The sequence below is a fragment of the Pelodiscus sinensis genome, unplaced genomic scaffold, assembly GCF_049634645.1.
Source record: "Pelodiscus sinensis isolate JC-2024 unplaced genomic scaffold, ASM4963464v1 ctg45, whole genome shotgun sequence".
Classification (NCBI taxonomy): domain Eukaryota; kingdom Metazoa; phylum Chordata; order Testudines; family Trionychidae; genus Pelodiscus; species Pelodiscus sinensis.
The window spans coordinates 296,032-323,756 of record NW_027465963.1 but is presented as its reverse complement, the minus strand read 5'-3'; positions in this window follow the sequence as shown (position 1 = coordinate 323,756).

Genomic DNA, 27,725 nt, shown 5'->3' with positions numbered 1-27,725 from the left:
TTAGTAATCTCCTCCTGCAGCAACCTTGTAAGATGGCCAAAACCACTATCTCCTTCCCAGTCTCGTGTGAGATTAACAGGAATCCATAACTCAGGGCGTCGTCGAAGAGGGAACACAAAGGTTACATTATCACTCATGGAAATGCAGGTCTTATATCGCACCTCAGACAACATAACAGAATAACAAGAATGGGAAAATTTACATCTCTTAAAACTTGCATTTTGTGCCAAGGCAAAAACATATGGATGCGAAGTACAAACCATAACACTATTATCTTGCTGCTTAATATAGTTAGATGTATAATTCTCTAAAATCAAACTCCCTAAACTATAACCGTAAATGCTAACTCTATCCGCCACACCCCCTTATGTAACGTGGAGGCCGTGGCGTTATCCCCATTAGTGATAAATTGTAACACAAGACCGACAGAGCCTCCCCCATGCGACGAAAGGCTATGATTATACCGGCCGAAGGGGACAGTGCGATTGTCCACTTTATCCCACAGCATACCGTGCGGGCCCCAATCCACAACCGTGCCGAATTCGCCCCGGAGTACCAGGGGGCTGCGTCCACGACATGCCTGCCAAACCGGTGCCGCGTCCGCTGATATCCTCTTTATCATGCAGCGGGGCAAATCAGGGGCATATGGCTCCCAAGAGTCATTACTGCTTCCGTGCATCCCGGGAATGCTCAGTAATGTATAGTTAACCCTTCCGTCATGCTCCCGCGCCACTAGGTGCAACTGTGGCTGCACGGGCACACAACCTGAGTCATAAAGGGTAGAAAAGCAAAGCAGTGGGAGGTCAGTGACAAAGGTGACATTGGTAACATTAACGACCTCGGTTTCTTGTTCCACTGTAGGGGGTATCCACACTCCTCCCACCCAATCGGTACCATTGTTACTGATGGGCGGTGAGGGATCCCACCACGTCACAGGCCTGAATACGGGGGGATCAATGATGTGTGCCCAATACAAATGTGCTGTCGCAGTATGCACACAGAAACCACAGGAACCACAAAAACGCAGCGGTGACAGTCATGGATTTGTCGCTACGGATCGGCAGCGGTCCCTTCATTCTCGAGTTGAATATCTTGCGCTGATGGATTACCAATGCAGGCTGGCATAACAAATCACACAGGAAGCCAATAGGGACCTGAGGGAAGAGAAACACAGGCATACCCACGTCCCCACGTTATTAATGGTATGGGACCTTGCCACTGTCTGGATTCCAGGGCTGTGTCTACACTGGGCCACTTATTCCGGAAAATCAGCCGCTTTTCCGGAATAAGCTGCGAGCTGTCTACACTGGGGCTGTGTCTACACTGGGCCACTTATTCCGGAAAATCAGCCGCTTTTCCGGAATAAGCTGCGAGCTGTCTACATTGGCCCTTGAATTTCCGGAAAAGCAACAACGCTCTACTGTACAAAATCAGCCGCTATTCCGGAAAAACTATTCTGCTCCCGCTCGGGCATAAGTCCTTATTCCGGAACACTGTTCCGGAAAAGGGCCAGCGTAGACAGCCCAGTAGTCTTTTCCGGAAAAAAGCCCCAATCGCGAAAATGACGATCGGGGCTCTTTTCCGGAAAAGCACGTCTACATTGGCCACAGACGCTTTTCCGGAAAAAGGGCTTTTCCGGAAAAGCAGCCTGCCAATGTAGACGCTTTTCCGTTTTAAGCAGTTCCGGAAATTCATGCCAGTGTAGACACAGCCCAGGTGTCTGTAGTAAACCTGTGGCCGCTCCGGCCATGCAGAGTCTCACCCAAAGTGGCGCTGTGCTGCCGTGAAAGACAAATGAGAAAGATTTAAAAAGTTTAACACATACATAGCTTTGTTCAAACGCTCCTGTGGGGTCATTCCCACTGGATTCCCCCTTTTTTATTTCTTGGTTCACTAAAAGCATAAACACATTTGAACCATATAGGTTATAACTGCTAGGTATTAAAAACAAGATTAAGCATAAGCTCAACATGAATTGTTTGTCCAGCCTCATGCTGGCTGTTCTTCAGGACTTCGTAGGTTGCTTCACCTATCGCTGGCAGGTTCTTCTGGGCTGCAGCTGGTACCTTAGCCTTGGTCTCTCAGGTTCATCTGCTTCTGGGCCTGGATTGCCGGTACCAAGCCTGCATTGATCTCTGTCTACTTCTGGACCTGGGTCTCTGGTACCAGGTCTGCAGTGATCCTTGTTGGGGCCAACCTCTGTAGGCGCTGGAACCAGTTGGCAGTGAGAGGCATGAATCCAAGTGGGCAATCCCTCACACTTTACAGCAGTATGGGTGGTCAGAAGGACGTGGTAGGGACCCTTTCACCTGGGTTCCAGGGCAGTCTTTCACTGGTGAGCTTTCACGCAAACCCAGTCTCCTGGTTGTAGTTTATGGCACGGCTCAGTCGGGGCCTCCTGGAAGTGATAGGACTCCTTAACCTGTGAATGATAGGACTGTACACACCTCATAAGTTCCTGACAATACTTGACTAGGCTTCTTTTAACAAGTGTGGCATCAGCCAGGTTAATTTTCGGTTGCTTAACAATTTCATAGGTCGGCCACATGCAATTTCATGTGGACTGAGTCCAGTTTTCCGATTTGGAGTGGCTCTCATGCTCATTAGGGCAATCGGGAGTGCTTCTACCCATGTGTCAGCTGACGGTCAGGGCAGTGTGTGTGTGTGTGTGCTGAGAAAAGGTTTAACGTCCGTGACTTTACTGCTAGGACCGGGGTCCCGTCGCAGAGGGCAGCCAGAGTTTGCACACAGGCCAGAGTTCTGACATATTTTAGCAAGTTTGTTCTCTAAAATCCTGTTTCATCTTTCTACTGCTTCTGCGCTCTCCGGGTGTTGCGCACAGTGCAGTGCTTGTCTGGTAGAGTAGTGCTTTGCCAGTTTTTGAACAATTTGTCCAGTAAAGTGTGTACCTTTCACTGGAGATCACAAGGGGTATTCCCCATGATGGGATGTAATGATTTAGAAGTTTCTTTGCCACTGTGATGGCATCAGTTTTCCTGCAGGGATAAGCTTCTACTCATCTCAAAAGCAAGCAAACAATCACCAGCACATTATTCAAAAAAATTGACATTTAGGCAATTGAATAAAGTCCATTTGTAAATTCAGGAATGGTCCCAAAGGCGGAGGTCTGGTTGCCGGAACTGTCTTTACAGGTTTACCCACGTTGTGGGCTTGGCAGACAGGGCAAGCCAGACAGTAATCTTTGGTTGCTTGGGAGAATTTGGGAGCAAACCAATTTTGTTTTAAGGATTGCTACCATCCCCCCTTTGCCAACGTGTGACAATCCAGGGAGCAGAGGCAAGGTGGGGTAGCAAGACCACTGGGGCAACAATGTGGCCAACAGAGCTGCACCAGTAGTGCTCTGGGTGCAAGGTGCACCCCGCCAGTCTCCACTCCTGCTTTTCCGATTCTGAGGCTTGGTCTTGCAGGAGGGCAAAGGAGCTGGCGATCGTAGGAGAGAAGGGAAAAACAGCAGGTAGAGGAGCAGATTTCACTACAAACTGCATAGCCTGCTACTAAAACTCCACAAGAATTATAAAAGCAAAAAAACCATCTGTGTAAAGCACAAAGTTAAGATTATTCAAGGGACTTAAATTATTCTTTCATTAAAACAACAATATTGTACACACAACGTTTGAAATACATATATCACAAACAAGACAAATCTGGACAGAACACAGAACACAAACTTATTATGTCATGACACAGAACCATGGTTTTTTGTTGTTGTTGTTTGTTGTTTTTCTTCAGCTGGCACCAGCGCTTTCTGATGATCTGAAAGACAAGAAAACATTTCTACCCACATTGGGGTGGTGCATTATATTTTAGAACACTTTTTCTTTACAGATTTTTGCTACTTTTTGATCAGCCTGCTGTTACCCAATGGTATGCTTTTATTTTGAACACTAGCTTCAGAGGGTTTGAGTAAATTACTTTATTGTTTAATTATTAAGTTAAAGGTGGCATGCCTCAGTTTCCCTCTTGTACTGCAGACCAGGCTTTTTTTACTGCCACAGAAACTCTCTCAGAACAAGGTGCTTGCTAATTACTATTCCAGCAAGCAAAAAGGTTTTCTTTTCCTGAAAAGAATCACATGCAATGTTACAGGCTTACTTATGGGGGACAGTGCCCCCCCTTCCAGAACAGACAGGCAGTTTGCAGACACACACAACCTTGGGTCTGAAAGCAAGCCAAGAGTGCTATCAACTCAGCCTTGAAAAGAAACACAGTGAAGTTTCAGAGTTTGGATTCTTAAAACAATAACTAGTTTCCTTGGAAGACACATTTAACCCTTAGGGTGCAGGTTTTACAAATTTATCAATTCTGAAAGAGTTTTCGCCTTGTTACGCAGGGGGTCCAAAGCCTTCCTGCAGTCTATATTAGCGTTTTCAATAGCCAATTGAAACAGCAACAGGTGCTGAGCCTCCTCTGAGTCTACTTATCGTTGTATGGCGGTTTGGAGCCTATCCAAAAATTACACATAGGGTTCCTGGGGGCCCTGGCGGACCGTAGCAAAAGATGTGTCCCTTTGGCCCACATCAGGGACCTGTCGTAAGGATTGAAGGGTCAGCGATGTGGCTTGCGTAAATACCAAGCGATTCATCTGAGCCTGAGCATGGGGAGTAGCATATTGGCCCTACCCTATAAGTTCATCTATGCCAACCTTTACCCCATTGGTAATATTATCCATAACTTGCGACGTAACATCGTCACGATACTCGGTGTCCCAAGCTGCATACTGCGCCGGGCTAAGTAGCAGGTGTAATAGCGCGCGCCAATCATGCGGGGCCATAACATATGACTCAGAAATAGCCACAACCAAATTCATCGTATAAGAAGACTGTAATCCATAATCCTTCACAGATTTGCACAACTCTTTTACGAGTTCATATGGCAAAGCCTCATGTCGGGCGGGCCGTTGGGGCGCATACACAATTGGAAAAGCCTGTAGAAGCTGCACATCTCCTCGCCGAAGAGCCTCACGTCGGCATTCAGATAAAACCCCTGCCTGTTCATTATGCGAGGGCGCCGCCAAGGGGGGCCCATATGGAGCGACCGTGTGGCTTGCAGACCTGTATGAAGAAGCGGGAGCTAATGCTGGGGCAAAAGGCGGAGGGGCTACAATCGAGGACCGAGAAACAGCTTGTAGCCTCTGGGTCTGTAAAATTTGCTCCGACGTCGGTGCAGATGCCGCCAGGGCCTTGACGGGCTCGAGCGACGGGTACGAGTCAGACCCTACGCCAACCGCCGCTGTCCCTGTGTCAAAGGGGTCCTCGGGCCCGCCGTCCTCAGATTGACTGTCCTCAGGGCCGAGGCACAAGTCATCAGGCTCTGGGGAGACCGGGACCGTGGTGTACACTGGCTCACAATCCTCCCCGGGGGGTTTCGGGGGAGGGGACGAGGGATCCTCTGGGTCCTGATATGGCCTGGGATCAAATGTTGCCGACGCTTCCTTCAGGACCCGCTCGGTGGGATGCAATGCCCGTATGGCTGTATAAACAGTTCACCACGTTACTATGATCCCTTTTGGGAGGGATAATGCAAGATGTTCAGAGGTTCTCAATTCCTTGCCCACCTTCTCCCAGAAGGTCAGATCATAAGAGCCCCCTTCCTGGAACCACGGGCAATGGTCTCGTATCCAAACCAACAGCTGAACCAGCTGTACAGGGGGAACCTTAAACCCCTGTTCCTTCACAATGCGCTGCAAGATCTCAAGCTGCAGTTTTTGCTCTTTCGTGGCAGACTGCCCCATACTGTTACTCTGTCCGCGGCTGCTCACCTGTTCGTCCTGCGAATGGTGATGTCAGTAATTTCGGGAGCTCCTCTCAACAACTTATCCTCCGTCCAGCCGCGGGTACACCACCGGTTTGAATCACTCGTTCAGTTCAAGCCCTGTATCGGGCGCCATTTGTGGTGTATGAAGGCACGGACTCCGGCCGGTGCAAGCACGAAATCATTTTATTGAAAGATTACAACTACCTTTATACCCTTAAAAGTTTACAAACTGCTTTTTCCCAAACTGCTTTTTCCCAGTCACAAAAACAGCATTCTCGAAGGTCATTGACTTAGGCAGATGTTGTTATTGTTGGCTCAGGACTCTTGCCTGGTTTCGTCCTTGGGACGCTCTGTCATGCGGCCAAAGCACTATGATTGTTGATTCTCTTCACCAAAGCCCTTGTCAGAGGTTTTAAAGGTGCGCCTGAGGACTGCCTACCAGTCTCATCTCTCCCGTTTTTGAACCGTTTACCCCCTTTCTATTGTGTTTGGGAGTCCATCACCTCTGACCAGTGGGTCCTAGAGACAGTAGGGAAGGGCTACGTTATCCCCTTCTCCTGGCCCCCCCCTTCCCACCCCCCTGTCCCATCCCTCTTCAGGGACCCCTCTCACAAGCATCTCCTGCGGGAAGAGGTGCAACAGCTCCTCAGCCTAGGGCAGCCGAAGTGGTCCCCCCCTCTCCCGGATTCAGAGGTAGGGGCTTCTACTCCTGGTACTTCCTGGTCCCCAAAGCGAAGGGTGGGTTTCTGCCCATCTTGGACCTCAGGAACCTCAACGCCTTCATCACCAAAGCCAAGTTCAAGATGGTGACGCTGTTGTTGATCATTCCCTCCCCTCACTCTCGGATACTGGTACGCTGCCCTTGATCTAAAGGACGCTTAGTCTATGTCTACACTGCAGAGCTTTTCCGGGATACCTCTGGTACCCGGGAAAAGCTCTGCTGCATCCAAGGAACACGTCTGCTTTTCCAAAAAAAGCAGTTGGGGAGCCCATGTCAGTGACATGAGGACTCAAGGTGTGTGGTCATGGGAGGAACTCTCCCTGCATATCAATGTCAGGGAGTTGCAGGCAGTCTGTCTTGCATGTCAGGCCTTTCTCCCCCACGATTCTCATCCTGTCCGACAATATAATGGTGGTCTTCTACATAAAGTCAGGGTAGTGCTTGTTCCCCTCCCCTATGGCTCGAAGCCCTCCAGCTCTGGGATCTGTTTATCTAGGCAGGTATTCACCCGATTGCCTCCTACTTTCCTGGGACTCAGAACACTGGCAGACCAGTTGAGCAGGTCCTTCACCAGCCACGAGTGGTCTCTCAGGGCAGATGTGGCCCTCCAAATCTTCTGCAGGTGGGGGTTTCCCCACCTGGACCTGTTCACAACCTGCCAGAACAGGAAGTGCCCCAGGTTCTGCTCCTTCATGGGGCTCGGCCACAGGTCTCTGGGGGACATCCTCACCCCTTGGCCCAAGAGTCTGCTTTGTGCATTCCCCCATTTCCACTGGTACACAGGGTGAACCTGAGAGCTCGGGAATTTGGGGCTTCCCTCATTCTTATAGCGCCGGCATGGCCAAGACAGCATTGGTTCACAGCCCTCCTGAACCTCTCCTGCTAGAGGCCTCCCCCTGTATTCGGATGTCATAACGCAGAATTTCAGCAGGCTATCTGGACTACTCAGAAGGGGATTTCTCCTATGGATTTCTGGTCCTGAACTATCTCCTCAATCTCAGGGTCCAAGGGTTATTCTCCTCATCCATTAGGGTCCACCTGGCGGCTAGCTCTGCTTTTCACCCAGGCTTCTGGGGTAAGATGCTCTTCGCGAACCCCATGGTCCAGATTTCTGAAAGGGTTGGACAGGCTTTATTCACATGTACGTCAGGCCGTCCCTCAGTGGGACCTCAACCTGGTCCTTGCTAAGCTCACCGAGCCCCCCTTTGAGCCTCTGGTTTGCTGCTACACCTGTCTTGGAAGGTGGATAAGGTCAGGCCTTCCTGCAGAAGATGGTGTCTCCGTTTCATGTCTCCCAGGACATTTTTCTCCCAGTGCTTTACCCCAAGCCCCATGCCTCTGGCAAAGAACAGGCTTTATACATACTGGATGTCAGGAAGGCCTTAGCCTTTTATTTAGACAGGACAAAGCCCTTTTGTAAGTCCCCACAGTTGTTTGTGACAATCACGGAGAGGCTAAAGGGGCAGCCAGTCTCCGCCCAGAGGATTTTTCTCATGGATAACTTCCTGCATCAAGGAGTGTTATAACCTGGCTGGGGTGCCAATCCCTCCTTTGATGGCCCACTCCACCAGGGCCCAGCTGTTGTGGCTCAGGTCCCCATCCTGTAAATCTGTAGTGCTGCCACATGGTCTTCAGTCCACACCTTTGCCAACCATTATGTGTGGGCTCATCAGGCTAGGAAGGATGCAGTTCTTGGTAGGGTAGTTCTCCACTCTGTGGAAGGTTAGAACTCTGAACCCACCTCCTGGGTTTCTGCTTTGGAGTCACCTTACATGGAGTGGACATGAGCAATCACTGGAAGAAGAAAAAATGGTTACTTACCTTCGTAACTATTGTTCTTCGAGATGTGTTGCTCATGTCCATTCCAAATCCCACCCTCCTCCCCTCCTTCAGAGTAGTCTGGTAAGAAGGAACCGAGGGGGTGGAGGGCCAGCAGGGATATATATTAGCTAATATAGCAGCAACGCTCCAGGGGGCTCCCCTGCTGGCCCAATGGGTACTGCTAAGGGAAAAACTTGCAATGGCACACACTGTGTGCACGTGTCCCACCTGCATGGACACGACATGGTCGTGATCAAGGGTCCGCCAGGCTCCAGCAAGGGCACCATCTCCTCGTGCATCATCAAGCACTTTGCCCTGAAGCACCTGTCCAGCGGGGACAACATGCAGAGAAGGACAGAGCAGGGGTAGAGGAGGGCAGCTGAAATGGCCCTCGTGGTGATGGTTGAGCTGGCACAGGGAGGATTTGAAGTGTAGTAAGATCCTGCATGCCCTACCCACCCCTCGGCCTGGCTGTGGCATTGCTCCTGCCCCTGTCAGCACAGAAGGGCTCGAAGCTACTATGTGTGTGATAGCTGTGCTCCTGAATGACATAGGTGTCACCACAGCTGGTTGGGTATGGGGAGGTCCTGCTGTACCCTGGCTCCATAGCCTAGACCTGAACTTGAACTTGAAGCCCTTCCGGGACCGTATAGGCCCCTTGCCCCTCTGAGGCAATCAGGTTAGCTTGTGATTTTGGGACAGTGTCCTTCCATGGCTCTTCTCATTCGTTATCACATAACATTCCCATGTCAACTGCAGTCACACTTCACAGGGGAAAGTAAAGGTATTATTATTAGAAGCATTTTTAGCTGTCCTTCAATTCCCTTTCCTAGCTGGCGTCACGTAATCAGCTAGTTATCTGCAAACTCTGATCCATTACAATGACTTGTATTGAAGCAAAATGCAGGACAATGTAGCACTTTAAAGACTAACAAGATGGTTTATTAGATGATGAGCTTTCGTGGGCCAGACCCACTTCCTCAGATCAAATAGTGGAAGAAAGTAGTCACAACCATATATACCAAAGTGTCCGTCTGCTATGTACATTGGACAAACATCTCAGACACTTCGCCAAAGGATCAATGCCCACAAAACAGATATCAGACAAGATCACAAAGAGAAAACAGTTTCTTGCCATTTTAACCAGAAAGGACACTCTCTCAATGACTTAACCACCTGCATTCTGCTACAAAGACCTTTTACATCTGCACTTGAAAGGGAATCCTCTGAACTGTCATTCATGTTAAAATTCGACACTTGCCAACAAGGACTTAACAAACATTTGAACTATCTCACCCATTATCAAGATAGCTTTCCCAATTATCACCTCTAATACCATTAACTCACAAACATCCCACTCTCCCTACCTCTAATATCGTCAATTCACAGACACTTACCTTCCTTCCTCCCCCCCCCCCCCCGCATCCCCCTCCTGTTCTGCAATGTGATTTGTCCTTTTCATATGTGTTCATTTTTTTTAATTGTATCCTTTGGTATATATGGTTGTGACTACTTTCTTCCACTATTTGATCTGAGGAAGTGGGTCTGGCCCACGAAAGCTCATCATCTAATAAACCATCTTGTTAGTCTTTAAAGTGCTACATTGTCCTGCATTTTGCTTCAGCTACCCCAGACTAACACGGCTACATTTCTATCACAATGACTTGTATTGTGTGCATACAGATGCAATGGAAAATAACATGTGACCTCTTAAAATTAATTACCATAATGAATATGCAAATAAAATGTTACCGGTCTGCCAAAAATTTGCAAATGGGTTTGCCGATCTGCGGTATAAAAAAGGTTGGGAACCACTGATCTAGGATGTATCTTTGGATCTCTTCAGGAACACCATCTAGGAACTTTTCCATTCTCATCAGGAGAGCTAGCTCTTCCATAGTCTTAGCATTTGCTCCTGATATCCATGCGCCCCAGTTTTTGTTTATCTGGTAGGCATGTTGGGGCAATGCCACATCTGGTTTCCACCTTAGGGCTCTGAAACAGCAACATGCATGTTTGGCAGTGAGCCCCATCCCAATTCTGGCCTCTTGTTTAAAAAGTTCATAATCATTCATGTTTTCCCCAGGCATTTCAGCTGCCACTTCTGCTAAGGGTCTTTGGGGATGTTGTACCTAAGACAGGCTCTTTCAGAATTCACTCTGCATCAAGGAGTGATGGAAGAGGAAGGCCTCTGCATAATCTCTTACCTGATACACCGGGGATTTCTTGGTTTGGGGAGCATTAATTGGAGCAGGGTCGTTAGTCAGTGTAGCTGGAGTGCCCAGCTTCTCAGCTTTCTCCAGCTCAAAGCGCCTCTGCTTTTCCCTCTTCTCTAAACACGCTGGCTACGTCTACACTGGCCCCTTTTCCGGAAGGGGCATGTAAATTTCACTAGTCGTCGTAGGGAAATCCGCGGGGGATTTAAATATCCCCCGCGGCATTTAAATAAAAATGTCCGCCGCTTTTTTCCGGCTTTTAAAAAAGCCGGAAAAGAGCGTCTACACTGGCCCCGATCCTCCGGAAAAAGTGCCCTTTTCCGGAGGGTCTTATTCCTACTTTGAAGTAGGAATAAGAGCCTCCGGAAAAGGGCGCTTTTTCCAGAGGATCGGGGCCAGTCTAGACGCTCTTTTCCGGCTTTTTTAAAAGCCGGAAAAAAGCGGCGGACATTTTTATTTAAATGCCGCGGGGGATATTTAAATCCCCCGCGGATTTCCCTACGACGACTCATGAAATTTACATGCCCCTTCCGGAAAAGGGGCCAGTGTAGACGTAGCCCTTGTCTCCGCTTCCAAACACTTCATCTGTATGAAAAACTCCATCTCCTCTTTTGTTAGAGGGCTGCCTGCCTTAAGGACACTCTCCCACCCTGAGGACAGTGGTATGGGAGGGGCATGGCCACCACCCTCTGCTCCTGCCCCCACAAGGTTACTCCCTCCTGGCCTCACAGGGACATTCTCCTGCCCCATACTCTTGCTATACGAGTGTTCCCCGGAGGTGGACATCTCTCCCTGATCTGAGGCTTTCACCTCGGGGTGTCGCTTAGGAAGGGTTGGTTGCTCCAGGGCTACTCTGCCCAACCACAAATGCATGCACTGGGCTATTTCCCTGCCCTACTCCAGCCTAGCTGTCCAGTTGCCCCAAAAGCTAGAAAAAAATAACGGTTTGGTTTGGACTCTCTGGCTGTGCAAGTTTAACCTTCTGTGTGCCTTTCCCCCCCCTCAGGCAGCAAAAGAAGAAAAACAATCTCCAAACTTCCAAACAGCAAAAGAGGGGGGAAAAGTGTACTTTTAAAATCCTGAGGTCTGTGTTCCTTGTTCAAAATGATCCCACCAGCACTGACACCATGTCAAGGTTGTTCCCCACTCTGGCACTCTGAGTGCAGAAGGTGGGGGCCCACAAGATGCCTTAAAATCCCTTGCCTCTATAGGCTTCTGTTTAAAGACGCCCCAAGGTCACAGATTCCCTGGCCTTGGGAGACAGGCTGCTTCCACCCAAGTTAAAAAAAACAAACAACCCTTTCTTCTTGAATCCAGGAAGAAAGCATTTGGGAACTTCTTCCAGAGGGGTACCCCAAGCTCTTTTACCGCAAGAGAGCTTGAAAAAAACAAACTGCAATCTCTGATAGCTGACCTCTCAGGCTAGGCAGGCACACACAGACCTTCTGTTACCTTCCAGGACACAAGAATCAAATCATCGCCTTAAAAAAGGAGATTTTATTAGCAAAGCAAAAAGCTATACTTGGTAATGCATACTAGGTTGCTAGGTGTTACAGAGCAACTGATTAAAACACAGAGAATTGTATCACTGGGATTCACCTTTAAAGTTACAGTGTATGGGGGGGGCACATGGAATTAGCACAGAGGGCTGTGTCTAGACCGCATCCCTTTTCCGTAAAAAGGATGCAAATTAGACGTATCGCAATTGCAAATGAAGCGGGGATTTAAATCCCCCCCGCTTCATTTGCATAAAAATGGCTGCCACTTTTTTCCAGCTCGGAGCTTTGCCAGAAAAAAGCACCAGTCTAGACACAGATCTTTTGGAAAATAAAGCCTTTTCTGAAAGATCCCTTATTCCTCTTAAAATAAGGGGGGATTTAAATCCCCGCTTCATTTGCAATTGCCATGTGTCTAATTTGCATCCCTTTTACGGAAAAGGGTTGCAGTGTAGACACAGCCGAGGAGTTTAACCAAACAACAAAACAAAGAAAATAACCTGATCGCGTCTAACTAAAAACATTCCCTATCACTTACCTATTCACACCTTCAAGGTCCAATACATTTCTGGGCATGGTATTCCTGCCTGGTTCAATTAATCCTGTTCCTCCAGCTCTTGGTTTAAACTCACACAAAGAAAACAGCAGGCAGGTACCCCTTTCAATTCAAATCTCAATACTTTCTTCCCATTGGTTCTCCTAGCTCCCTGCCAACACTTTCTAGCTACCTGGGTTTAACCCTTTAGTTACTGAATGCTGGGCTGTTTAGAAAAGGACAGCACTCCTCCTATCCATCCCAGTGCCATAGTGAAAGGTGCCCAGCTGTAACTATAGAAGGGAATGACTCTAAGCATGGCCCAAGGGGAAGAGACTATCTAAAATCTCAGGGTGACGGTGGGCGATGCTGAATAAAAAAGGGAGACACTGCCTTTTTTTTAAAAGCCTCCCCTCAAATAAAAAATATATCCTCTGTCACACATCAAAAAATAAAATGCCTGGAGCAGTAATTCCATGTTGCAACTGCACAACAGTCAAGAATGCCCTGCTTGTGGCCATTGGGAACACTTCCAGGCAAAGCACAAAACTTTCTAGAACTGTTGGATGCTGCTGGAGAGGAGCCTCAAAGGCAGGCTGGAGGCTTCAGAGAGAAGAGCAGCTTGAGAGGAAAGGATGCAACAGGAATATGAGCTCAATGTGGTTGCAGACCATAGAGACACTAGTCATCTCCAACCCCTATGCTCTTGGCTATTTGTTAACAGAGGTGGGTGGCTTTTCCTCTCCTCTTCCAGCAAGGGCCTAGGAGCTGACCTGATCTGTAGCTTAGCCAGAAGAATTAGATGTGGGCTGCGAGTACTCATGCCTTCTAGGGAAAAGTCCTTTAACTTTCTTCTTTCTCCCCAACAGGAGTTGCGGGTGATTCCCTGCACTCACCGATTCCACAAAAAATGTGTGGATCCCTGGCTGCTGCAGCATCATACTTGCCCCCACTGCCGCCATAACATTATAGGTAAGTGGTGCCCCTCAAATGCACGCACCCAGATAGGGCCATTTCTGGACTTCTCCACTCTCTGGATGGAGGGAAATAGTGTGTGTTTCTGTACACTCCTAGGGAAATCCCTCTGGGGATTGGTTTGTATTGTAATACCATCCTGGGACCTCCTGCAACAGTGCCAGCAGGTAATAGGGGGTCAGTTAAAGAAGTTTCTTGAAGAGTGACCCCATGTCCTAAACCAGCCAGAACATATTCCATCCATAGCGCATATCCTGGGCATGTGCCCATTGGAGGGCTGCATCTATCAGCCTGTGTAGAAAAGAAGCACAAATAAAGTTCACCCAAGTTCATGGTATTTTTAATGGGTCAATACCAAGAAAAGCAAATTAATTAAAAGCAGCTGGTGTGTAGGAGGGAATTGTAAAGTTCCTAGCTTCCTCTGTGCAGAAACATGGAATGTGGCTCTTTCATTGACTTTACAGCATTTTCCATTTAAGTAATCATATATATAGTAGCCCAATGTCTGTGACTCTGTAATGCTGCAATGGTGGCTGTTCCCCCTGGCCGGTGCTGTTGCCTCCCTGGCTGTTCCCTCTGGGTGGCGCTGTTGCCTGAGTCACGTCCTTCGCCTCCCACTGTGGCGCTCAGCTGACTTCTGCGCCACTCAGCCGGGCTGCCATGGGGGAGCCCAAACAGCCACTTGCTCCGCTTGCTCCCCCACGGTGGCCCGGCTGAGCGGCACAGAAGTCAGCAAAGCGCCACGGCGGGAGGTGAAGGGAGGGCGGGGCGGTGACGTGTGGTGTGACAGCGGCTCCAGGCCCTGCCCCCTGGCCGTGACCGTCACCGCCCCGCCCCGCCCCCCTTCACCTCCTGCAGTGGGGCTCGGCTGACTTCTGTGCCGCTCAGCTGGGCCGCTGCGGGGGAGCAAGTGGCATAAGTGACCGTTTGGGCTCCGTGCTCCCCATGCAGCACGGGGAGTGCGGTGTCCAAATAGCTGTTTGGGCTCCACGGTCCCCCGAGTGAGAGGCAGGAGGTGGACGAGAGCTGAGAGAGAGAGGGGGGAGGCAGTAGGAGGAGGAGAGAGAGAGACAGAGCGAGAGACCGGAGGCTCAGGAGAGAAGACCGACGTGGAGGAGAGACCTGAAAATCCCGTCTTATGACGGGCTAATTGGCTAGTTTGTAAGAAAAATGGGGAAAGTTGAGCAGAGATCATGTTCCTAAGCCAAAGGGCTGGGAATGCTGAGCAGGCAGCATCTTTACTTATGCTGAAGTCACTGCTCTTCCTCCCCTGGCCAATAGATCCAGGGGGTTTGAAGAACTTCCACTTCTCTGATGCAGGCTGGCACTATCACTTACTGTTGCAGTCTTACTAAAATCTAACTAAAACCCTCAGTAGAGTGGCTGCACCTCCAGGACACAGTTTTCTTTTCTCCCCATCCAGAACAAAAGAAGGGAAATCCAGGCCCAGTATGTTTGGAACCCATCAACCCAGTGCGCAGCCAGCAGCAGAGGGTGATTCTGCCAGTTCATTATCCTGGCCAAGTGCACAGGACCAACCAGATAACTGCGTATCCCACCCGGACTAGCATGGACCCCCATGGAAATCCCATCACGGTGCTGACAGTGGACCGGCATGGTGAGCAGAGCCTGTACCCAGCACAGTCCCCTGCTTACATACAAAGCTACCAGCCTGTTCACTTGGATCATGCCTTGAACACTCATCGCTGTGGCCTGGAGCACAGAGCTTGTTCTCCAGCTCAGGCCTTCCGAAGGGTAAAGTTCAAACGACAAAACTTCTCTAAAGCAGCTTGTTTTTCCCAGTGTGAGACCATGTACCAGCACTACTACTTCCAAGGCCTTAGCTACCCTGAGAAAGATGGACAGCCTCCAGCTGGCATTGCTTCCAAGGGTCCTTCCCGTGCCTTCCAGCCTGCTGGCAGCCTGCTGTTCCCTCCTGTGGTGCATGTCATGCCCTCCTCCCACATGGAAAGTGGCAGCACCTCCAGCTGCTATCATGGTCACCGCTCTGTGTGCAGCGGTTACTTGGCTGACTGCCCAGGCAGTGACAGTAGCAGCAGCAGTTCTGGGCAGTGCCACTGCTCCTCCAGTGATTCCATGGTTGACTGTACAGAGGTCAGCAACCAGGGGGTCTATGGGAGCTGCTCCACCTTCCGTAGTTCTCTCAGCAGTGACTATGACTCTCATATTTACCACAGCAAGAGCTCCTGCTGTGGGGAGGATGCTGGTGGCACAAACCTGGGGGCAATCCTGCTCCTGGAGGGCCCCCAGCAGGACAAGCCTCTGGCACATGGGCATATTCTGGTGGGTGCTGACTGTCAGCCTGTGCCATCTTCTTCCTCAGGGGACCAACTTTCTACCTGCAGCATGGAGATGAACTACAGCAGCAGCTCCTCCCTGGATCACAGGGATTCAAATGGCACTACCTCAGAGGGAGGCCTTGAGGGGACTCCCAGGGCTGCCTTGGCTGTTAAAAGGAACTGGAAAGGTCCAGAAGATGCAGGACCTCTGATGGAACAAGCATGTGCTTGCTGCTTTGAGCTCCAGCATGCTGCCCTGGAGCCCAGCAATGGGACAGAAGACTATGGCGCTCTCTTCTTGGGCTCCCCGCTTTGGGGCAGGTGTGGCCCAGGCATGGAGCAGCAGCCAGGTAGCTCCCCAGGCCTGTACAGTGTTAACTCGGACCATGTGCGTAGGACAGATGGGGTGAAATATGAGGGCTTGCCCTGCTGCTTCTATGAAGAGAAGCAGGTTGCCTGTGGTGGAATGGGTAGCAGTGAAAGTGGTGGCTGCTACACAGAGGACTATGCAGTGAGTGTACAGTACACACTTCCTGAGGAGGCCTTGCCAAGCTGCTATCAAGAGGTGCATGACATAGGTCAGTGCATCCCTATCATTCCTGAGGACAGAGACTGTGCATTAGTCCAGCTGCCAGAGTGCCAAGGAACCCCTGGAGGCTGTAGTTCCTGGGACAGGGCACCTGACATGGATGCTCATCTACCCCGCCAAGGCCTAGCAGAGCTGCAGGAGGAGACGAAGGCCTGCTACCAGGCAGTGTCCCTCCTGTGCCAGAGCTACTCTCGGGACAAAGGCACGAGGATGCTCTTTCACAGCTCCACCCGGAGCTCACAGGTGGCAGCAGCAACCACAAAGGCTACAGGTAAGAGTCAGACTTGTTTTTTCTCATCTCAGAGCATGGTGAAAAGAGAGCCGTGCCAGCTGCACTTGTGTTCACAGAGATGGGCTGCACACAGCCCTTACAGCTCATGCCATGGAGAAGGGGAGCTGCTCATTATTCCAGCCTGTCATCTACCTTTTTATAGAAACTGCCTATGTTAGCCTCTTTTTCTCAAAGAATGTCCTCCTGTGCTCTCTCCATTGGTGAGGGTGTTAATGGGCTATCTAGTCATGGTCAGGGCAGCTCTAGACACCAGTGGTGAAAACACAAGTGGCTGCTGGCACTTAATCTACACTAGGGTTCCCACCATGGTCATGGCCAGTGGAGCTAAACCAATGTTAGCAGCTGTGGGAAATTCAGGAAAATGACCAGAGCAGAAAAGGTCAAAGTGCCATGTATGGGGTAGGTAAGAAGACTGGTAACTCTGAAAAGGATGAAAAGGAGTTCTGGAAAGTTTGGCATAACCTTGGAGGATAATGCATGGAAGGGGAGGGAGGTGCAGGCCTCCCTAGCTATGGTCACACTGAAGCGCTATTTCGGGCTACCTCTGGTAGCCCAAAATAGCTATTCCGTGTCTTTTGAGCAGGCCCATTATTTCGAAATATAATGGGCTCACTATTCTGACGTCCCTGTAAACCTCATTCCACAAGGAGTAAGGGATGTTTTGGAATAGCGGATTATTTCAAAATAAGTGCTGTGTAGACAGCGCCAAATTACAAAATAAGCTATTTCAAAATTGATTCAAAATAAGCTATGCAATTTGTGTAGCTCAAATTGCATAGCGTATTTCAAGCTATGGGTGCCCAATGCCTCAGAAGTGTTTGTGGCAGTGAGTCTGGACTGGTCACAAACAATTCGTGGAAAAGGGAGAACCACCACCTGGGCTTCTCCTTCTCCTTTACTTCCAACGAGTATGGGGGGACCCCTCCCCAGGCCTCTTTCTTGGATGTGCCAGGTCTAATAATTCTTTTATCCTTTCAGGGTCTGGATCTTACCTGCTGGAAAGAAGCCAAATGGGCAACTAGATCTTGCCAGACTGGGGAGCTTTTTATGGAGACTTCAAATTATGCTGGACTTTCTTTCAGACTTTTTTAACTCTGACAAACACACAAAAGTGGTAATGCAGAGAAGCCCCTACTCCCAGCCCAGCTGAACTGAGCTCCCCTCCATTCCTTGCCAGCTTGATGCCTCCTTTAATCCTGGGCTTGTATAAGGACACAAGCCATTAAGGAGCAGCTCTGATCTCTAGGGTCCCTTCTACACTAACAACAACATGGTCCTTTAAATTTCTGTTTTTTTCAAACCATGGTGCCAGCTCTTTCTGGCAGATAACACTGCTACATTACACAAGCCACAGCGTGTATAGATACTGATCTCTCCTAAAGTGAGTGAAGGCCTTTGAGCTCAGGGCTATACCTGCCTGAGGGTATGTCTACACTTGCAGCCTAATTCAAACTAGGACTGCAAATGTAGGCATTTGGAATTGCAAATCAAGCCTGGGATTTAAATATCCCACGCTTGATTTGCATCTTCCCGGCCGGGCGCCATTTTTGAAATTTACAAACCTGAAGTAACTGCCCGTGTCTACATGCGGCAGTGAAACGGGCGTTCGAAATAAAGCCCTAGTTCGAACTACCTGTTAAACCTCATTGCAGGAGGAATTGCTTGATTTGCAATTCCAAATGCCTACATTTGCAGCCCTAGTTCGAATTAGGCCGCAAGTGTAGACATACCCATAGGCTACGTCTTCACTGGCATGATTTTCCAAAAATGCTTTTAACGGAAAAGTTTTCCATTAAAAGCATTTTCGGAAAAGCACGTCTAGATTGGCAGGATGCTTTTCCGCAAAAGCACTTTTTTGTGGAAAAGCGTCCGTGGCCAATCTAGACACGGTTTTCTGCAAAAAAGCCCCGATCACCATTTTCGCGATCGGGGCTTTTTTGCGGAAAACAATACTGTGCTGTTTACACTGGCCCTCTTGCGCAAATGATTTGCGCAAGAGGGCTTTTGCCTGAATGGTAGCAGCACAGTATTTCCACAAGAACACTGATGATCTTACATGAGATCGTCAGTGTTCTTGCGGAAATTCAAAGGGCCAGTGTAGACAGCTGGCAAGTTTTTCCGCAAAATCAAATGATTTTGCGGAAAAACTTGCCAGTCTAGACACAGCCATAGAGAACAAGTCAGCACCGTGAGTCAAAACTAATCCGGGGCTGTGTCTACACTGGGCCACTTATTCCAGAAAAGCAGCCGCTTTTCCGGAATAACTTGCCAGCTGTCTACACTGGCCGCTTGCTTTTCCAGAAAAGCAATGACAATCTACTGTAAAATTGTCAGTGTTTTTCTGGAAAAACGATGCTGCTCCAGTTCGGGCAAAAGTCCTTTTCCGGAAAACTGTTCCGGAAAAGGGCCAGTGTAGACACAACAGTAGTCTTTTCTGCAAAAAAGCCCCGATCGCGAAAATGATGATCGGGGTTTTTTCCGGAAAACCGCGTCTAGATTGGCCACGGATGCCTTTCCGGAAAAAGTGCTTTTCTTCCGGAAAAGCATCCTGCCAATGTAGACGCTCTTTTTCCGGAAATACTTATAACAGAAAGCTGTTCCGTTTTAAGCATTTCCGGAAAAGGGTGCCAGTGTATACGTAGCCCAGGTGGATACAAATGCTGAAGCAACCCTTGGATGCTGCCCTGTCCTCCATTTGGCAAAACCCAGTAGGAAGAAGGCTTTAGAATCTTGAACCTTGGGTGCAAGGTTGGGACACAGATGTAGGTTTGCCCCTTTCTTACACTCTTAGGGGTGTGCAGACAAAGTCTGCTTTCCTGCAGGAGTGTAGATGGGAGCTTGTGTGGAATGCTACCTCTGCTGCCTACTGACAAAGGCACTAGTACCTCTCACACCTTCTGGCCTGTGGAGCAATAGGGAATAAGTGACATAGAAAGGCTGGGGGGGATAGCAGCTTCTCATCAAGAATTTCAGTCTTCCTACTGCAGTTCCTCAGGAGTTTGCAACCCCAGGAGATGGGCAGCACCACAGCAAGAGAAACGGGCACTTGCAGTGATGTGTTACTTGCACGTTGCCTGTGCCTTGTTTGGGTCAGTTGGGGAAACGCTTGGATAGGGGTAAATGGGTTGATTCATTGGAGACTGCATGTGGGTAATGGACTTAGTGCTTTCCATCAACCAGCACACCATACATGCACATACATGGGGCATAGTGCCTGGAGCAAGTTTGCTTTAGCCTTTATTTCTCTCTCTTTGCTGGAAGAGAGATGGTTGATGTAGCTGCCATAGACCAGTCCAGCTTACAGGTGTCTTTGGTTCATCCAGCCTTCGCCATGTTCATGCCTTTGCATACAGAGAGCACAGTGGGAATGTTTTGTTACCATGAGATAATGCATATCAGTCCTTTCCTGTGGAACCAGTGGATTCTAAATAAGAGCCATGGCTGTCATGCTGTGAGTAACCCTCAGTTTAGCTTTTCAGAGACTGGGTGAATCTTAACAGGAGCTGAGCTGGAAAATGAAAAACCATTACTACACATATTTCTATGTACAAAGATGCAATATCTTCTCTGAGTACCAGTGGCTTATGGTGTGTTTATGGAAATGAAGCTGTGGGATTTTATAAAATTTTCCACTTTTGAATTCGCTCACCTTCCCCCACCCCCAAAGAAATCAACCAGAAGAGGTGTGGTTATGATATAGTAGATACACATCTTGGGTGTGCTGAGAAGCACCACGTCTTTGGCCACTCGAGATACTTGGCATACTCTAAGTAGCAGACTGAGGTACGGTGCAAAGTGGATGATGAATGTTTTGGCTCATGTGTTCCCATTCACATGGGCATGGTGTCACCCATGTAGAGATGCATTCTCGTCCACTCCCATTTTTTATCTTGTTACCTCCTGTATTTGCTCATTATCCCTGCTGAAAGCCCACTGGGGCGAATGTGTCTGCAATTACACACAGGGTGCGTCTAGACTGGCAAGATTTTGCGCAAAAACTTGCCAGCTGTCTACACTGGCTGCTTGAATTTGCGCAAGAGCACTGACTTTGTAATGTACAAAATCAGTGCTTCTTGCACAAATACTTTCACGCTCCCGCTTGGGAAAAAGAATACTTGCTCAAGAGGGCCAGTGTAGACAGGGAAGAATTGTTTAGCGCAAAAAAGCCCCGATGGCTAAAATGGCGATGGGGGTTTTCTTGCGCAAAATCGCGTCTAGACTGGCCACGGATGCTTTTGCGCAAAAGCATTCGTGCCAATCTAGACGCGCTTTTGTGGAAATACTTTTAACGGAAAAACTTTTCCGTTAAAAGTATTTCCACAAAATCATGCCAATCTAGATGCAGCCCCTGACCGCTTAGCTGTGAGATACTGTTTTAAAACAAAAATGCCTTTCTATTGCTTAAATAAATTGTTGCTAGTGTGTTGGGCTCAGGAAGCACTATTTAAAATGTTTAATTAAAATTTATTCTGTAGCACTTAAAATGGCTTTGTATAAACTTTGCTGTAAAGATTTGTAATAATATTGTCAAAGGGCTCTTTCTCCATTACCATGTTTTACTGTTTTAAAGGCTAGGAAACAACTTGAGTATATTCTGTATATGTATAGCAGCACATTTCATTTATGGAAATATGTTCGCAGAATATTTATTTACTAATATATTTATCTTAAGCCATGTCTCGCATTGAGAGTGTGTAACCTTATTGGAATAATCATTGAAAATCACTAACATGAGGCCCTGTAACTACATGATAATTGCACACAAAGATTTTACAATATTTGCTGACCAAAACATTACTTAAAGCATGTTGTAGTTCTCTACAGTTTTGTAACAAAGTGTACAAATGTCTGTTTAAAAAATAACAAAAAGCAAAATACAGTTTTAGCAAGTATGTTTTGAAAGTTGTTCTCGTGTTTTGTCGCGCTAGTTCAGCATTGTGCCTCTAAAGACAATCCTGGGGCCTGTGAGTGAAATATTTTAAACTAAACTGTTTGCACAGGCCTCTTGTGAAAAGTTCTACTTGACCGTGAGAAGACTGGGTTGGAGTATAACTCCTAGAAGCATGTATCTCAGTAGAAGGGCGTGTAAATCCCTCTTTGCAAGCTGTCTATCCACCACTAAACTCTCCCAACCAAAATACTTTTTAGATTCACTGTTCATGATCTTCATAAGATTAGCCCTAACACTATGGCTATGTCTATACTCGCGGCTTCTTGCGCAAGTAATATGCAAATGAGGCTAAGCGTGGAATATCGCCGAGCCTCATTTGCATACCTAATGAGCCACCATTTTTTTCAGAAGAGGCTCTTGCACAAGAAGGAGCGTCTACACTGCTCCTTCTTGCACAAGAAAAACCCTCTTGCTCAATGCCGTTCTTCCTGTCAAGTAATAGGTGTAACGGCATTGCGCAAGAGGGTTTTTCTTGCGCAAGTGTAGACATAGCATAGCCTATGAGTTGTAAGTGAATAAAAACTATTTTAATTGGCTCACCAGGATGTGGCTATGATTAGTAAACAATTTTTTCAACTTTCCTCCACCTAACCCTTCCTCTCTGTTTGGAGCACCTATTCATGTGCCTTTTCTGGTAATAAGAATGGCCTTCCCTAGTCCCCCCTTCCTGATGTCAAATAAAAGACACGTATTTTCAAAAATAACAACTCTCTTTATTCAACACAACTGGGGAGGGGGAATGAAACTGTGAGGAGATGGGGGAAAGGAGGTGGGAGAGGGCAGGAGAGAAGGTGGGAGAGGGGAGGGGGAAACCTGGGAGGAGGGAGCCGGAAGGGGGAGGAAGGGGAGAATTGGGGCAGGAGGGACGGGGGGGTCAGAGGAAGCGGGAGGGGAGCAGGGGTGGGAGGAAGAGTGAGAGCTGGGGCGGCCGCAGGGGCTGGAGCAGGAGGTGGCAGGAACCTGTCCACCAGGGTCTGGAGGTGACCTCGGAGAGCACGGCCCTGATCCTCCAGCGCCTGCAAGCTCCGCTGCCGCAGCCGCAAATCCTTGCGGACCCAGTGCTCCTGGGTGCGGAGCTGCTGCTCCAGTAGCTGCAGGTGCTCCTGGCTGTGCATGTGGCCTCTGGTGGCCAGGCTGGCAGCCACGTGGCTGTATACGGCCGCATTCCTGTGCCTAGTGCAGAGATCGTGGGCATTGGAGGCCTCCCCCCAAACCTCAATGAGGTCCACGATCTCCGCACTAGACCAGGTGGGTGCCTGCCTCTTGTGGTCCCGGGAAGGCTCCTGGGAGCTGCCAGCCTGGTCCCGGGAAGAGGGGGAGGGCTGGGTGGCAGCGGGTGGCTGGCTCATCTCGTGCCAGGTTCAGGGTCTGCTGGCTGGGTGCTGGCAGGCTTGCAACTGGCACAAGCACCGTAGCCAGACCGTGCCCCTTTAAGGGCTCCGGGGCTGGGACGGGGCAGAAGAGTTTCCCTGGTTTGGCCCAGAGTGGCCACCAGGGCAAGCTGGGGAGGGCTAGCCTCCCACTAGTTCAAATTAAGTGGCTACACAGCCCTTAATTCGAACTAGGCGTTAGTCCTCGTGGAATGAGGTTTACCTAGTTTGAATTAAGTTCGAACTAGCGGTTTGCATGTGTAGCACCTAGCAAAGTTAATTCGAACTAACGGCTGTTAGTTCGAATTAACTTTGTAGTGTAGACATGCCCAAAGGCTTTCTGGCATGGAGGCCCACACCTCTGGTAAGTCTCCCCTGGCTATCAGGGAAGTGAGCGTTGTGGAGCAGGGAGGTAGGGGGACCAAGGCCCACCCACTCCACCGGGTCCTAGCCCAGGGCCCTGTTGGCAGTGGATGCTTTACACTGCCTGCTCAGCGGGGCGTCCCACTGAAACGCACTGAGCTCCCGGAGGGACAAACCTCCGCCCTGGGCCGCTTCCTACCATCCCTGGTGTTGGGGCTGTTGCTGGGGCTGTGGCGGCTGCTGACTGCACTGTGGCTCCTGGGGCTGCTGTGGCTCCGGGAGCGGTGACGGCTCCTCAGGAGCTCCGGCCTGAGCTCCTGCCCTGCTGGCAGTCCGCCCAGACTGAGCTGCTCCCCTGGTTTTTATACAGCTCCAGCAGCTGCAGCGGCACAGGAGCCAAGCAAACAGAGCTGTAAACAGGGGAGTTTGAGTGGGAGTTCTCTTGGAGGGGCAGTGTGCTGGGAGAGAAGGTGAGCCCTGATTAGGGGCGGGGCTTCACTGATTAGGGGTCCTGTAAAGGTAGCCTTCTAGTCAGGCAGTGTCACAGAGAGCTGCAGCGGCCCAGGAGCCAGCAAACAGAGCTGTAAACAGGGGAGTTTGTAAAGGGAGTTTGGATTGTGGGACTTGTTTGGAGTTTGTTTTTGCTGTGGAGGGGGTGTTTTGGTTTGTTTTTGTGTTCACCGGACTAATAGGATTTTGGTGAGAAAGTAGATAAAACACAGAGGCATTAGTGGCCATGGCCCAAGTAGCAGAGAACACAAGGAGGATGATTGGATGTGGTAGGTGCGGTATGTACATGATTCTGGAGGGGGTACCTGAAAGGAGTTTTGTTTGCATGAAGTGCCGCCTGATAGAGCTGATGGAAGAAAAGATCCGAGGTTTGGAGATGCAGGTGGAAACTCTGGTTGAGTTTAGAAGGGGGTTTGAGCAGATGATGGGGCAAAGGCATGACGTGGCTGAAGGGGAAAGTTTAGATATGCAGATGGAAGCAGGATCAAGGGCCTCAGAGGGGGGACTGCTGGGTGAAGAAAATGGACAGTGGAAGCATGTGACTCAGAGGACCAGGCAGAGGTAAAGATGGGCCAGTTAAGGAGAAATAGAGCTCAAGAACAGGTGTGTGGAGCTGGAGAATGTAGAAGGGGTACAGCAGGTAGATAATGAAGATGGAAGGGTGAGGAAGAAGAGAAGAGTGGCTAGTCCCATAGATAAAGGGGAAGACTTTATGGAGACAACACCAATAATGAGCATTAGGAGGATACAGGATGGGTTAAAGAGGATTACAAGGGAAAATAGGAATGGCAAGGACTTGCAGCCAGAGGAAGCTAGAGATAGACCAGAGAATTTCACTGTCACCAGGAAAAGGCAGGTCTATGTGACTGGGGACTCCTTACTGAGAAGAATAGACAGGCCTGTAACCAGAGCTGATCCAGAGAATAGAAGGGTGTGCTGTCTGCCAGGTGCTAAGATACGAGATGTGGAACTGAGGTTGAAGAGGATTATTAAGGGAGCAGGAAGGAATCCACTGATCATCCTTCATGTAGGAACAAATGATACGGCTAGATTCTCGCTGGAACGAATTAAGGGAGACTATGCTAGGCTGGGGAGGATGCTCAAGGAAATTGAGGCTCAGGTGATCTTTAGTGGGATTCTGCCTGTTCCTAGAGAAGGGCAACTAAGATGTGACAGGATGATGATGATCAATAGATGGCTCAGGCAGTGGTGCTATAAGGAGGGCTTTGGGATGTATGGTCACTGGGAGGCATTTATGGACAGAGGACTGTTCTCTAGAGATGGACTTCACCTAAGTAGGGAGGGAAATAGACTCTAGGATGGAGGCTGGCTCAACTTATTAAGAGAGCTTTAAACTAGGAATTTGGGGGAGACGGTTGGGAGATGCCCAGGTAATCTCTACGCCAGATTTTAACACTGAGAGGGAGGAAAATGAAGTAAGAAAGGAAATAGCTGGGGGTAGGGGAATGTACATGAGGCAGGGTGGGGTGGATACTAGTCTAATAGGTCATATTGGAGGTACAACGTCTGTGCCAAATTGGGTAAAGAATGTGAATGAGGCCAAACAGCAAAAATTAAGATGTTTGTACACCAATGTGAGGAGCCTAGGTAACAAAAAGGAGGAACTAGAGCTATTGGTCCAGGAAGTGAAACCAGATATTATAGGAATAACAGAAACATGGTGGAATACTAGGCATGACTGGAGTACAGGTATTGAAGGGTATGTGCTGTTTAGGAAAGACAGAAATAAGGGTAAAGGTGGTGGAGTCGCATTGTATATCAAAGATGAGGTAGATTGTAAAGAAATAAAAAGTGATGGAATGGAGAAGACAGAGTCTGTCTGGGCAAAAATCACATTGGGGAAGAAAACTATCAGATCCTCCCCTGGGATAGTGCTTGGGGTGTGTTATAGACCACCGGGATCCAATTTGGATATGGATAGAGACCTCTTTAATGTTTTTAATGAAGTAAATACTCATGGAAACTGCGTAATCATGGGAGATTTCAACTTTCCAGATATAGACTGGAGAACAAGTGCTAGTAATAATAATAGGGCTCAGATTTTCCTAGATGTGATAGCTGATGAATTCCTGCATCAAGTAGTTGCAGAACCAACAAGGGGGGATGCTATTTTAGATTTGGTTTTGGTGAGTAGCGAGGACCTCACAGATGAAATGGTTGTAGGAGACAACCTTGGCTCGAGTGATCATGAGCTAATTCAGTTCAAACTGAATGGAAGGATAAACAAAAATAAATCTGAGACTTGGGTTTTTGATTTCAAAAGGGCTAACTTTAGTAAATTAAGGAAATTAGTTAGGGAAGTTGATTGGACTAAAGAAATTATGGATCTTAAAGTGGAGGAGGCCTGGAATTATTTTAAGTTAAAGTTGCAGAAGCTGTCAGAAGCCTGTATCCCTAGAAAAGGGAAAAAAATTATAGGCAGGCGTGTTAGACCAAGCTGGATGAGCAAGCATCTCAGAGAGGTGATTAAGAAAAAGCAGAAAGCATATAAGGAGTGGAAAATGGGAGGGATCAGTAAAGAAAGCTACCTTATTGAGGTTAGAGCATGTAGGGACAAAGTGAGAGGCTAAAAGTCAGGTAGAGTTGGACCTTGCAAAGGGAATTAAAACCAATAGTAAAAGGTTTTATAGCCATATAAATAGGAAAAAAAAAAGAAGTAGGACCGCTAATTACTAAGGATGGAGTGGAGGTTAAGGATAATCTAGGAATGGCCCAATATTTGAACAAATACTTTGCTTCAGTCTTTAATGAGGCTAATGAAGAGCTTAGGGATAATGGTAAATTAACAAATGGGACTAAGGCTATGGAGGTAGATATTACCATATCCGAGGTAAAAGCCAAACTTGAACAGCTTGATGGGAGTAAATGGGGGGGCCCAGATAATCTTCATCCAAGAATATTGAACGAACTGGCACATGAACTTGCAAGTCCATTAGCAAAAATTTTTAATAAATCTCTAAACTCAGGGGTTGTACCATTTGACTGGAGAATTGCTAATATAGTTCCGATTTTTAAGAAAGGGAAAAAAAGCGACTCGGGTAACTATAGGCCTGTTAGTTTGACATCTGTAGTATGTAAGATCCTGGAAAAAATTTTGAAGGAGAAAGTAGTTAGAGACATTGAGGCTAATGGCAATTGGGACAAATTACAACATGGTTTTACAAAAGGTAGATCGTGCCAAACCAACCTGATCTCCTTTTTTGAGAAAGTAACAGATTTTTTAGATAAAGGAAATGCAGTGGATCTAATCTACCTCGACTTTAGTAAGGCATTTGATACAGTACCACATGGGGAATTATTGGTTAAATTGGAAAAGATAGGGATGAATATGAAAGTTGAGAGGTGGATAAGCAAGTGGTTAAAGGGGAGACTACAGCGGGTCATATTGAAAGGTGAACTGTCAGGTTGGAGGAAGGTTAATAGTGGAGTTCCTCAGGGATCAGTTTTGGGGCCAATTTTATTTAATCTTTTTATTGCTGATCTTGGCACCAAAAGTGGAAGTGTCCTAATAAAATTTGCGGATGACACAAAGTTGGGAGCTATTGCCAATTCAGAAAAGGATCGGGATATCATACAGGAAGATCTGGATGATCTTGTAAATTGGAGTGATAGCAATAGGATGAAATTTAATAGTGAGAAGTGTAAGGTTATGCATAGGGGGTATGTCTACACTACAAAGTTAATTCGAACTAACATCCGTTAGTTCGAATTAACTTTGATAGGCGCTACACTAGCGCTCCGCTAGTTCGAACTTAATTCAAACTAGCGGAGCGCTTAGTTCGAACTAGGT